Here is a 13,859-nt window from a genome sequence, read left to right on the forward strand (position 1 = left end):
CTTGCAATATCTGTTCAAAAGACAGGAATGATAATTTCCAGGTTAAAGGAAATTAAGATCTAGATAGGTCTGTTGGCCTTTGTGCCAGTGTAGTACCTGAGTTTCAATTGTTCTTCCTCCTCCACGTCTAACTCCTAGATGTATTTATGAACATTTCGATTGTACTGGATGGCTTTTCCAGTTCTTTTCTAACAATAAGACTTCCTTTTCCACAATTATCATGGCAGTTTTTTTCTAAACTCCTGACCTTAAACTTTGTACTACTGCATGCCATCCTAGTATTGATGCCGAGGTTCCAGAATTACTTAATTCTCCCTATAATTTATCTGCACTGGCACTACCTTCCAAGTGAGTGTTTTTAATCTATATCAATACTATATTTTAGTTAGAGTTTATACTTTCAAAATCGTTGTAAAATCTTGGGCAGGACAAGACAAGGAGGAATGGCTTCAAACTGAAAGAGAGTAGATTAGATGTTAGGAAAAATTCTTTACTGTGAGGATGATGAGATGCTAGCACAAGTGCAGATACCCCACCCCTGGAAGTGCTTAAGGACAGGTTGGATGGAGCACTGAGCAACCTGGTCTAGCAGAAGGTGCCCCTGCCCATGGCAGGGGGTTTGGAACGAGGTGATTTTTATGGTCCTTTCCAACACCGGCCATTGTATAAGTCTATGATAATTTACAATCCATTTATTAATTTTTAAAACCTCATTACTATGTTTGCTGAGTTTGCCTATTAGTTATTAGGTCTTTACCTGGGGTGCTAAGATATTTTTTTAAAGAGATTCTGGTTAATAGACCACATTTATTTATTTATTTGCTTATTAGGAAGTCTTGGGAAATTTACAGGATTCAAAATTTTTATTTCAATCCCTTGCTTAATTTAATTACATGTTTAAAAATTCCTTTTATTTCTTTCTATCCATTATAATCCTTATATTTCTCATCCCATATCTGTTTCCTCTCTGATTTTACCTGCTAGATGTCAAAGATAATAAGATTGAGGAATGAAAAAGACAAGTTCCTAAGTTCAGCACTTGACATCCAAATTTATTATTGAATTTGTTATTTATTATTAAAAATGTATTATAGAATTGAATGAGCAGAGCATATAAGCAGGAGTTACCCAGGGGAAGGCATAAGTCATTTTGTGACAGATTGCATGTCCTTAATGCAGCTATTCACTATTTATTCATGAAAAACTGTGTGGATTCTACATTAAGTGTTGAATACCTTGATGGTCTTGACTATTTTTGCAATTGAAGGCATCTTCAAATATATTTACCCATATGTTATGTGGACCTGTGCCCATTTAGAAAGTATTAAAATGGAACATGGAATGTCAACCCTCATTACAAAGCTGTGCCATATTTCATTTTAAAAAGCAGCTTGAGAGGTGCTTACTAATTTTATTTATTAATTATGAAACAAAATCTGAGAGAATGGATGTTGAGAGAGGTTAGCCATGCCCTCTACAACAAGAATGCTAGCATAAAATAACAGCCACTACACAGAATATTATTTTCATTCACCCTTTATAACATTTTGTCCCTTCAGTAAAGCTGTAGTAAATTTATCAGTATTATTAACTTACCTTTAGAAATGTAGTTTCCTGCTGTCTGAAACTGTGTTAAGCAATAAGTCCATCACTGAGGTTAGGACTTGAAGACATATGCATGTGAAAATTTGGAATGAAATTATTCTTTTCAGAAAAATGGAAAGACACAAATGCACCCAGCCTATGTTTGAAATTGAATTGTCATCTTGGTATTAGTAGAGGTAAAATTGCCACCCCTGGTGGTCTAGTGGTAAAGGCGCGGCGCTATCACCGCGGAGACCCGGGTTCGATTCCCGGTCAGGGCCACTCCCGGGCAGGTGGGGCTCGTTAGCCCTTAAAAAAAAGGCAACCCACCTACGTCCTAAGGACCTCGCTGCCACCGTCCAAGCTCGCTTGGCCCCGGCAGATGAACCTTAGGATTAAAGGGTGGGCTCAGTTCCGCGCACACTGTGTCTCACCTAAAAAATCCAATGTGCAGGCTGGAAGGTGGAAAGACCTTCCCCGGATCTTCGCTCGCGAAGACTGGCCATTATTATAGAGGTAAAATTACCTCTTGGTAACATTAATCATAGAATCAGCTGTGTTGGAAAGGACCTCTGGGATCATCAAGTCCAACCCTTGATCCACTACCAACTTAAGATAAGAGGTAAAATTCTGTAGGGTGTCTTTAAGGCAAGATTGCTCCACAGTCAAGTGTTTCTGTTAACTACCTCAAGCTTGATAGGATGAATTTATTTAAGACATCTCAGAATGTTTTGAGGTTTGTTTTGTTGTGGGACTTCTTTGGTTTGGTTTGGATCTACTTCTATGCGAAGAGTCAAGATTTCTATAGATCAATATTCAATTTCTATATGTTAAAAGAATCCTGAAATTCACTTTTCCAGTGTCCTGTGTTGCACAAAAAATTCTGATATCCACATTTTCTTTTCTCTTTTACCCAAGTATGCCTACTAATTTGGACTGCAATGGGAACCTGATATAAGGTAAGGGTGGTATTATTATCCTAGGACAAGAATATATCCACAAGTGTGAAAGATTGGAATGCTGATGATTCAGACAGCCCGGTTGCAAGCTGAAAATGTGCAAAGTAACCAACCAGATGCTGATGCTCAGGCTACAAGCTGGGTGTTGAATAAGGTAGTAATGGCCAGTCTTCGCAAGCGAAGATCCAGGGAAGGTCTTTACACCTTCCAGTCTGCACATTGGATTTTTTTTTTTTAGGTGAGACACAGTGTGACTGAGCCCACCCTTTAATCCTAAGGTTCATCTGCCGGGGCCAAGCCCTTAGGACGTAGATGGGTTGCCTTTTAAAAGGCTAATGAGCTCCACCTGCCCGGGAGTGGCCCTGACCGGGAATCGAACTCAGGCCTCCGCAGTGACAGCGCCACGCCCTTACCACTAGACCATCAGGGGCTCCTGAATAAGATAAGGAGAGAGGCAAACCCTGTGAGGCTAGGTGGTGTTTCTTTGTCCTTACACAAACGACTACACTGTCCTAACTTCCCTCCAAGAGAGCATCAAGGACAATTCACACGTTGCCTGGAGGTAATTAACCTCTGCTGATAGGCCATAATGGACTCACTGAAGTAATAGGCAGCTATAATGTCTTAGAAGGCATCAAAGTCTCGTGGCATGTCCTGTGATCCAGTATTACATCATTCACTGTAAAACTCCTTGCCCCAGGGGTGGCACTCAGGCCATTTCCACCTAGCTGAAGCCAAATAAAAGACCACACTTGGACTTTGTTCAGGATGGGGTTTTCCTCCCTCACCACATAGGATTTATGACCTGGGGCTTCCATCACCACCACCTCAATGGATCTGGACTGTGACCACCACTTTGACAGGACTACAACCACCACTTCAAGTGATGAACATCAAAATTGTGACAACCAAGTCTCAGATGTCTTGTGAGTCTTTCCAGTCACCTGGGGGGTCCACAGCCCTGCTCAGACTGCCTGTCCCAGCATCGCAGCCTCATTTCAGCACCATGCAAGTGTCTGCCAGTATTGAATCCCAGCCATCCGCTGTTTCCTGCCGTCACTGACTATCCAACCATTCCTGCCAGGTTTTCCAGGTGTGGGGGAGTCAAACCACATTGAAAGGCAGCCATCTTATCTCTTTCCTGTGGCTAGCTGGCATCTTGATTTGGTCTAGTAGGTAGGGCTTGGGAAGTTTCTCTTCATTGGTTGGTTTAACCTAGTTTTATTAGTATTGTTATTAGCATTCTTCTTGGTAAAGAGTTATTTTTTCACTTACATCTGGGTGTCTTTGGTCTCTCTCTCTGTGTTGGAGAAACCAAGGGTATTGAATCCGAGGAGGAGACTTCTGTCCAAGGCCTCCATTCCTCCAAATTGTCTCAAACTAAGACACAGAGTCTGCCCAGTATGACAGTAGACAGCCTTCTCAAAGTAGAAAACTATACTTTTGTTTAAAGAATCATCATATCTGATGTGTACTTCCTGGGGCTCTGCAACCATTTCAGTACCTTACTTGTACTATCAACCTTTTTCTTTGTTCTTAATTAAACTGTCAGTTTTGTTACTATCTGACTGTATTCAATAAACTCTAGAAGAGAATACAGTTCCAGTCTGAACTGGGGTTCCATGGGTGCAAACATACATCATACCGCATGTTACAAGAACACCCTGGCTGATGTTAATGATTATGTCCTCAGCTTTGTTTGGTTATCTTCAATTATTACAATAGCTTAAAATCAGAATTTCCAGGTTGTGTCAGTAGAAATGTGTTTCTCTACATCTTTTGTCATTCAACTTCTGTCCTTTAGGACTGCCTGTATCTTACCTTGTCTTTCCTCAATCTTTGAAAAGTAAAAAATACATTGATGAAGGATCTTTATGTTTTTAACCACAAAATTAAAAATAACTCTTAAATGTGTGCCCCTTGATAACAATGGTAATGTAATTCACAAGAAACATTTTCATGTGTGGGTTGCTGGGAGTGCTGGTCTTTATGAGCCTGTGAAGAATTTAATCCTCAAATACTACTAGAGCACAATTAATGGCTCCAATGTATTTGAGAAAGGAATAAACACATGACTTCTCCATCTACCTGTATTAAACAATATACATTTCTCCAGTTTCTGTTGTGCCTGAATAGTCCAACAAAGTCCATTTACTTCAATCTTTTCAATTTCACCTTTAATGAAAATTCCAAGACTCACTTTACTAACCATTTGATGGGTTTATCACCCTCCTATATTGTTTTCCCAAAACTGATCTTTGGATCACATATAGTGCTCCATGATGTTAATCATTACAGCATTTCAGAAATAACATATACTTTATCCTTTTTTAAAAACTGTATTATATTTAATAGTTAATATCTTTGTTTTCATTATTATATAGGGACACAATTTTTATCTGACACCATCAATGCTTGGGTTTTGGAAACATGGATTTAAAAAGGATGAAGTTGGAAAGCAGAAAGAATGAGAAGGAGAGAGTAGTAACAACTAAGTTCTTTGCTGTGCCAAAGAATCCTCCTCACTGTTCAGTGCTCCTAAATTTAAAATTAGAAGTGTTTCACTGCACCTGAATTACTTTGGCTCAGATAAGTAATTCCAATAGATAGGCTTTAGTGATAATCTTCTAATTTTAAATTTAGACTCACTGAAATGTCTGGTTCCTTCAGAACATAATTTTCCAGGCTGAAGAAGTTGTCCTGTGGAGCTGCAGCTACCATTAAGGGGAGAGACAGATTAGTGATATTATTCAGTATATTCAGTTACTCAAACCTTGAGTCATTTTTCAAGATTTTGATATGTTTATATACAAAGTTTCATTTTCGAATATGTGTCATATCACAATTATTAATGGGAAAAGTGACTGAAAGTTCAAAAAGCTTTACACTAACCAAGAGATAGTGGAAGCAGGCAAATACAAAATTGGAAGTGAACAGAGGCTAGCAAAACAAACTCATGATCAAGGCTAAGGAAGAGCCACAAAGCATAAAAACTCATATAATGAAATAGGTTTTAAAAGATATTTAAGCACCCACCTGCCTGAGATGAAAATTATGAATGTGATATGAAAAGCTAGAAAGGTATCATATTTTATGCTTTGTAGGCACATCATAAACTTTGTGGTTATAGATAAAAGATGCTAAGTTCTGCCGAAAGTTGAGTCACTTTTAACTTTTTAAAAATAATCTGATTACATCTAAGATTTTCAAAAGCAGCTAAGGGACTTAATGACCTAAGCATGGATTTGCGTCACCAAACTTTTACTCAAACCTCTTTGTAGGTAGACTTAAGGATTGGAAATCTTCTACACTAAGTTAGCTGTCAGAAAACAGCCATCTAGTCTGCACTAGTCATTTAACTTCATTCCATAGCCAATGCAAACAGGTATGTTCCTCCAGAACTGTAGTATTGGATAGTTCCTATTTTATGATCATAAAGAGTTGTACTCTGTGAATTAGCTGTCCCTTTCTCAATTTTACAGTCTTTATTCAAAAGTACAAATATTTACATAGGGTACAATGCAGAAGAAAAATAATCTGAGGTTCTGTAAGTCAATATCCCCCCTGATACCCTTCTCCACTGGTCTATCCTGTCATCACCAGGAAAGGATTAGACTTGTGTTATATAAATTTATGGTTTTTTTTGAAAACCATTATCTTGAATCCCAACACTGCCTTCTGTCTAGAAAAAAAAAGTGAAATTTCATACATCACAGCTCCTTCTGTTGGAACCACCCTCTTCCACAGAGATGGCAAATGAAATGTCAGGTCATTAAATAGGGTGTCTAATTATATTTGTCTTATGTATCACTTCCACTCCATTTGTCTGTCAGTTTTGCATAAACTGAAGTCTTAGTTAATCTAAAATCAGAATACATTTCCACATTTTTCCTCAGGGGTCACGGAATGTCAAAAAGTATTAGCAAATTTAGTTGACATCTAAAGACACCCCAGGATACTGTAGTACCCTTGGGTGAAGAAGAAAAGGAGTACTTCATGTAAACAAATGCATGGGTATATGAAAACAAAAAACCAACCAAACAAAAAAACCACAACCAAACAAATAACAACAAGAAGAAACAAATGATGGTAGGAGAAGGAAGACAGAAGGATTAATATGTATGCACTAATCTCTGTGTGAGGAACTGTACTTCAACGAGTAGCAAAACAAACCCTAACCAACAGTTTACATTGCTTTTTAGATAATGAATGCAGCCTTCTCTGCTGTGACACTTAAAAAGGGGGATGACATGAGGCATCTTACAGAAAATATAAGGACTGTGATGATCTTAACCTGCTAAAACATTCAAAATGAACAAGCAAGCCAGCTTTATATGAACTAGCTTAGAGTTTCTAGACGTTTGGTATGTGCATATTACTGTACACAAACAGTTAGGGCTGGGAGAGAGTAGTGAGGAGAGAATTAGAGTGGGAAAGTCAGTGTAACTGTGCTTGCAGCCAATTCCAGAAGTAGGACATCAACAGCTGAATGTGTTTCAGTTGGGAAGTAAAGAAAACCAGCATAATTTTCAGAAAGCCACATGGAAAATTAGAACCCTTAAGAAACAGGAAGTCATGGTTTTAATGCCTAAGTGAGACCCAAATAACTAGAAACTTGTGAAAATTTGGCCTTAGTTGTCTTAGTTTTTGGTTTTGTTTGTTTGTTTTATTAGCATATAAGTGTGCCCATCATATGAGCTGAGATATTCAGAGTATATGCCAAACTTTTGATGCGAAAAAAAGGACGTCGATACAACCCACGTACCAGAAATGGTAGAACAGAAGTCAGGCAGTGAAAAAAAAATTGAGGGGAAAAAAAAAGAAAAAGGAACCACACTGAAAGAATAGGTTCCCCAGGAAAGTGGTCACAGCACCAAGTCTGACAGAGTTCAAGAAGAGCTTGGATGATACTCTCAGGCACATGGTGTGACTCTTGGGGGTTGGTCCTGTGCAGGGGTAAGGGCTGAACTCTGTGACCCTTGTGCGTCCCTTCCAACTCAGTGTATTCTGTGATTTAGGCAATTGAATGTGAACAACAGTTTGAAAGAAGGTGTGAAATGGAAATTCCCAGAACATCTAATGGAAGGCTACCTAGTCCAATTTAATTCCATTTCAGGGCAGAATTTCAGCTGAAGTACCTATGCTAGGAGTACAAATGTTTGGGGCTCCTTCTACAGTCAATATGGACAGAAAGAGAGGGGGAAAAAAGCCTAGAATATGATGAAATCCATCAGAGTTTCAACCAGTCCTTTGGAGGCTCTCCATGCATTAGCAGTCACCCCATCCTACCCAGCATCAGATCAAGTGGGAGAATGATTTCTCTTCATCAGTGTTGGGCAAGTGTTTTGGGATTAAGCAAATCACCCTCTTGGAATATCTTTTTATCTCCCTTAACTATAAAGAAAGGTGATTTTGACTGATTTGAGCTTTGGCAATGACCCCTTAAACACCTGGATAGACACTTCTAAAGTATCTCTTTCTCAGCAACTAAATTTAGATGGAATGAACTTTGTCTCTATAGTTCTGACCCTCTGTTGCTGAAATCAGTTGGAATTGTTTTACTGAGTCAGCTAGGTGTGTGAGACAGAGATGTTTAGTCAGTGATAATGTAATTGTCTTTCAAAAAGTAAATAACAAAAAAACCAAACAAAACAAAACAAACAAAAAAAAAAAAAAAAAAAAAAAGATTGAAACAAACAACACCCAAAGCAGTCCAAACTTCAGAGTAATAACAATCTGATAGGAAAGATGAAACAATATGAATTTCCCACTTGATTGCCTGGTCTATCAGATGTTTATTAACAAAAATCAGAAAGAAACAATCAAGGGAAGTTAAATAGTTCCACTGTATATATTGTACCTTAGTACTATTGTATCTTCTCAGACTAAATTTTGCAGATTAATCTGAAAAGATTTTGCAATATTTCTGGGCTTCTGTGGTCTTTTAACAGTCCAATTCTTCTTCCCAGACAAAATCAGGAGGTGAAAAGACGCATTTAAAAGTAAAAAATAGCCCACTATTCATATGGAGAATGTGAAATCAAAGAATTGGGGCTTAAGTGGTTTGAGTTTGTTTTGAGGATATAGTCTGCTACATATTTTACTGAATGCTATTGCAATTTATTGAAACTGTAGCATATGTTATTGATATGTGAGAGGGCACACACGCTAGATAATTTTCAGAGGTCCTTTGCAGCCTAACCTTTGCATGATTCTGTGAAGATTAGTTGACCAACATTAGACAATTTATGGTACTATGGTTTTTCAAGTTTTTTAATAAGATATTGTACTCTGCTGCAATTTATTTTTCTATTGTTCATGGGATTTACAGAATAGGAATGACTAAACTGGGTGTTAATAAATCGTATCTTCTGTGTCCAACTGTATTAGCAGAAGGCAGTGGCCTTGCTTCAAGAAGACTGGCAAAGGAACACACAGCCATTTTCCAGGTAAATAGATGATTAGATGATGTATTTCTGTCACTGATTACACCTTGTCTCCAATATGTACATATATTGTTTACTTTTACTTTTTACTTCTTTTATCTTTGTATAAATACCTATAGAAAAAGCAACATTGAAAATACATTAATAGCTAGAAGTTATATACCTTCTTAATAAGACAACTCTTATTAAGTAACTCGTGAGAAAATGGACATACAAACAGTGATGTCCTAATCTGTTCCAAAGGTCTTCAGATATACCTGAAGACTTCATAACACCAGGGTGGGACAGACATAACCAACAGTTTCAAGTTCCATATACTCAGAAAGACACAACCTTTTGGACAAATCTGGATGCCCCAGTACTGTTACCCATCCTATTCTTGCTTTCTTTCCACTTGCATGTAATTTTTACTTTATTATGTGGTGCAGCATAACAGAATATCATACCCCAACAGATAAAAGCACTCTTTCTCTCTAAGCAGCACTATAAAACTAAATGACCCTGCTGAGCTGTGTCCACATTTAGCTGTAAAGGGGAAACAGAGTTGAAGAGTGAGACTTGATTTGAAGATTTATAATGGTAGCAAGTTCCTCCAGTGCAACAATCACAGAAGTTATGAAAATATGTCATAGATATCATTAACTGTCAGTGACTTCATCCTGAAGCTATTAGCTAGTAAATTTGTAATAGTAATAACAGTTTTGTCAGAAGTCATACTCAATTACATATATAAGCCTCAGTTCAGTTCTTTTAAATTAAAATATATGTCACTCTAATTAGAAATATATTATGCTCTTGATACATATTCTTAAGATGACTGTTCAGTATCTTTCTTTATGAGCCTTTTTTCAGCAATAAGATATGATTTTATGATGTTCTAGTATTTGATAAGAACTGATTTTGCTTTTCGTAATCTAAACCACTCTAAGACAGACTGACATTTTTAGTTAAAAGTAAACTGTCATTTCTTCATTAATCAAATAATGATGGACGGAAATACACTGAGCAATCATTATTTCATCAAGAGCAAAGGCATGTCCTAATGGACATCAAATAACCACAATGGTCAATGACTGATTTTAGTGTCATTACAGTCTTATAATTAAAGCTCCAAGTGGAGAATTAAGACATACATCTAAGCTCTTAATTAACCTAGTGATAGAAGCTGTAATGATTTGAGGTTGTATCTGTGCATGACTTATGCATTGTGCATAATAGTGGCAATTGTCTCTTTGTAACTATGTCAATCAACATGTTTTATTTTTAAAGTATTGATTACTTATTTTTCTGATGTCTCTTCTTCCTTTCTTTCACTCTGCAGTCAATACCTGTAGTCTACCTTGGTGATCATCCATCGCTACAGAAAATCCACTGTAGAAAAGTGTAGCTTATCCTAACAATCAAATACAACCCTAGGGAAGATCAGCTAGTTGAAATTTTTATCATATGTTGAGGCAAAAAGTCTCCTTTTTCTAGCTCTTATACAGTCACCATGATCTGTGCTCTCCAGTGCCGTGGTTTTGCCCAACCAGCCAGCCCCTGGGGCTGAGGATAGTTTTGTCCTGGTGGATTTCCGGACAAGAAACCAATTAAGACTCTCAGTAACGCCTTTGCTAATTACATATTTAAGAAAACGGAAGAGAAGGCTAGTGGTGCAGTTGAAATTAGGAGCAGCAGCCATGTAGGAGAGGCAGCGGCGGGCCCCGAGGTGGGCTAAGGCCCCCTCCTCCCCCAGCCCTGGGCCAGGGGCAGGTGTAGCACTGAAGCCCCCCTTCTCTCATGTAAGAGAGTGAAGAAAAAGAAAACTTCAGAGAAGGACTGACTACTTGGACAGAAACTGCTGCAAAAGAATTCCGGCACAGAGATAATGAAATGTTCAAGGCCAAAGCTGCAACAGGAGAGAGAAGTTAGAAGAGGGTGCTGTTACTCCCCCCTTTCACTCTCTCCCTTCAGCAGGGAAAAAACTGAAAAATAAAACCCTACTACCTGTGAAAGTTTGTTGGGTTGGGGTGAGGAAACCCCCGTGTTGCTCATGGAGGAGCCTACACTGGAATAAGTTGATGCATGAGGAAGCCAAGACTTCATGAGAGACCTGAGATAAGACAGAGTCCTGTTGGAGATTTATGACCCTGAAGGGATGAGGCTTATGCCGGAACAGACGGCTTAGATAAGCTTGGCATCTCAGTGAGAAATCCATGCTACTGGTGATGGAGATTTGTGACCCTGAGGGAAACCTATGCTGTAACAGAAAACGGCTCAGGTAGGGATGCTGGAATCCATGTGTGGAATCCATGCTAGACCCATGCCGGAGAGGTCTATCAAGGACTGTTCTCCCGTGGAGAGGGACCTCAACAAGGAAACAGGAGTAGACTCATAAACTATTATCCCCTGTAACCCTGTGGAAGAAGATCCATGGTAAGCAAGTGTCTCCTTGCAAGACCATGGAAGAAAAAACCTTCAGGACCTGGGTAACCCCCAGCCTCCTATCTTAGCCCAGGAGAGGAGTAGGCCCAGCCCTGGAGGCCAACACAGGGAAGGAGAAAGAATTCCAGCTGCGACAAGAGTGCTGCAGAATTATTGAAAAAACCTGGAGCTCCGAGAATGGAAAAAGAAACTGCTTCTCCTCCTTGGACAGATATAAAGGGGGGAGAAATATTTCTGTAATACATAGTACTTTTACTTAAGTAGAATTATTGTAGATATAGTTCTTTAGTAGTTTTTATTTTGCTAGTAATAAATGTTCATACTATTTTTCCCAAATCCAGTCTCTTTTGTCTACATAAACCTTCTCTCAACTAATAGTAATTATGTGGGGAGTGTGAAAGCAAACTGACCCAGAGCAAAACCACGACATACAGCTGGCACCGTGGAATTGTGTCCTCCTCATTGTGTAACATTTCAATAGGAAACCACAATACCTACTCTGAAAATTTCCCATATAGGACATGTGAATTCCAGGACACAGTCTGAATCAGATCTAGAACCATGTCCTTCCATTTATGAGGAAAAGGTTTTAATCATTAGGGTATTCTGCAAAATGTGGGACTTGAAATGCTATCATGATTTTTTTTTTTAAGAATTGATCCTGCTCCATTTGGCACCATGGCAGCTTGGAACCCAAGTGAATGCATGCTGCCAGCACTGCTCCTTGTTCCTTATATCACTTAAGTTTGATGGTAATGATAGACATCTGAAGGTCTTCATAAATATATATAAGCAAATATATATATTTGATTTAGGAGGATCCCACAGAATAAGGTGGCTCATAAATATATAGATACAGCATTAAACTAGTGCACTGTATCTCAAAAAACATCCTTTAGATGAAATCTCACAATATAGTTATGGAAATGGTACATTGTTGCTGAACGTACTAGCTGGATGCTTTGAAAAGCTTTCTGTGTATGCAGAGCTAAAAAGCAACCTCTGTAAAATCCACATTTTTTCACTTTCTTATTCCTGTCAATGAACTTAATTAATAGAGAAATCAAATGCTGCTGTGTAAAATAGTTAGCTTACACTTGACAAATCATGAGTAGGAAAATTAAAAGATAGAAGTCACATTCAATTCCACTAACATAACCTAACAAGGTAAAGAACTCATTTGGTATGTTTGAAACAGGTTTGCAAATTATGTTAAAAATGCAACAGATTTATCTTATCCTTATGTAAAAAATCATCTTCCAAAATAACTCTAGAAACAAAAGTATATAAACACAAAGAGGGGAAAAGCTTTCTTATTTGTTTGGAATGTTAAAAAAAGGATTAGGTAAGCAACAGAAGTACCATGGGGGTGGGAGGGGAAAAGGAGATTTATGATTATGAATCAAAGTAATTTACAATCTGAAAGTTAAAGACAAGAAATAATAATGATAAAAAGTGAAGGGGCACAAAACCATTATAAAGGTCGTCTGAAAACCTGAGACTGTCTCAGATAGGTTTTTACTTAAAAGGTCACATACAAACCTAAACACCCTTTAATCTTGCTTTTTAACCTTGTAACCATGAGGTATAATTAAACAAGGTTAAGTGTGATGGGCCCTAGAATATGTAGTAGGTAAAAATGAAATCTTAGTAAGAAAATAAACACTGTAGTTTAATAGCATCTAAAGAGTTTTAGGAAAACAGATCTGTAATCATAACTGACAGGTCATGTTTTCTAAATAAACAAAGGAAATAATTGTAGGTTCCATAGTTATTGATGAACACTGCAACCAGTTTATGTGAGTTTAGAATCTTGTAGTGTTATTACTGGACTGTACAGCTGAGACAGTGAGCTTGGTTCAATAGTAAAGTAAAACAGAAAAGTGGTTCAACCATTTGCAGTATGTAAATTAGAACACAACAATGAAAAAAGATAAAATGACCACTTTCTTCTGTGATATTAAAACAAAATATTTTGATAAGAAAAGTGATAATATTCTTTTAGTAATTCCTTCCTTCATATTGCTTCAGTACATGTTACAGAGCTCAGCATTCACAATGTTGGTTGCACCTTTTATCTCTGATAACCCAGTGTAGTTTATAGTCATCTATCACGGACTATTTCACTCCAGAATAAAAGGATTGTAATTTATTGGATGTTTGTACCGTGAATTTGTTCAACTGTCTTCCTATAGTTCTTTATAGTCTATGACTATAAAGAACTAGAGTTGGACTAATGACTGTGCAGTGAATGCAGTTCAAACCAGTTTTGGTGTGTATGAAGAGTAAACTGATAAAGGAGGCACAAGAGTTTGTGTTTCCAAATGAAACACTTTCAGCACTCATGAAGTTTTGGACAAACATAGAAAGCCCAGATTCTGAGACTTGCTGGGAATAGTTGCTTTCATGGAAAGTAATGTGATTTGCCAGAGGACTTGGTGATCTT

The sequence above is a fragment of the Myiozetetes cayanensis genome, unplaced genomic scaffold, assembly GCF_022539395.1.
Source record: "Myiozetetes cayanensis isolate MyiCay16 unplaced genomic scaffold, myiCay2020 scf5-8, whole genome shotgun sequence".
Lineage (NCBI taxonomy): Eukaryota > Metazoa > Chordata > Aves > Passeriformes > Tyrannidae > Myiozetetes > Myiozetetes cayanensis.